Genomic DNA, 773 nt, shown 5'->3' with positions numbered 1-773 from the left:
TTTTTATATTCAGTAGTTTGTTTTATTTTTTAGATTTCACTTATAAGTGATAACATACAGTATTTGGCTTTGACTTATTTCACTTAGCATGATACTCTCCAAGTTCAATCTCTTGTCTTAATTATGGCCATTCTAACAGGTGTGAGCTGACATCTCATTGTGGTTTTGATTTTCATTTTCCTGATTATTAATGATGTTGAGAATCTTTTCATGTACCCATGGGCCATTTTGATGTCTTCTTTGGAAAAATGTCTATTCCGTTCCTCTACCCATTTTTTAATTGGATTTTGGGGGGTTTGTTATTGAGTTGTGTGAGGTCTTTATACATTTTGAATAACAATCCCTTATCCAATACATGGCTTCAGAAATCCCACTTCTGGGTATATGTCCAAAGGAAATGAAAACAGAATATCAAAAACCATGTGCACTCACATTTCATTGCAGCACTATTCATAGCAGCCAAGATAGGGAAACAATTTAGGCATTCCTCAATGGATAAAAGAGTAATGAAGATATATATATATGGTGGAATATTATTCAGGCTTAAAAAAGAAAGAAATCCTGTCATTTGTGACAACGTGGATAGACCTTGAGGTTATTATGCTAAGTGAGATGTCAGAGAAAGACAAATACTGTATGATATCATTTATGTAGAATCTAAAAAAAAAGTGAATTCATAAAAACAGAGAGCAGAATGATGGTTACCAGGGACTAGGGAAAATTGGGGAGATGATATTTAAGGATACAAACTTGCAACTAGCAGATAAATAAGT

Source organism: Bison bison, unplaced genomic scaffold (assembly GCF_000754665.1).
Source record: "Bison bison bison isolate TAMUID 2011002044 unplaced genomic scaffold, Bison_UMD1.0 scf7180017864365, whole genome shotgun sequence".
Taxonomy (NCBI): domain Eukaryota; kingdom Metazoa; phylum Chordata; class Mammalia; order Artiodactyla; family Bovidae; genus Bison; species Bison bison.
The sequence above is the reverse complement of the archived record's forward strand: the minus strand, read 5'-3'. Positions refer to the sequence as shown.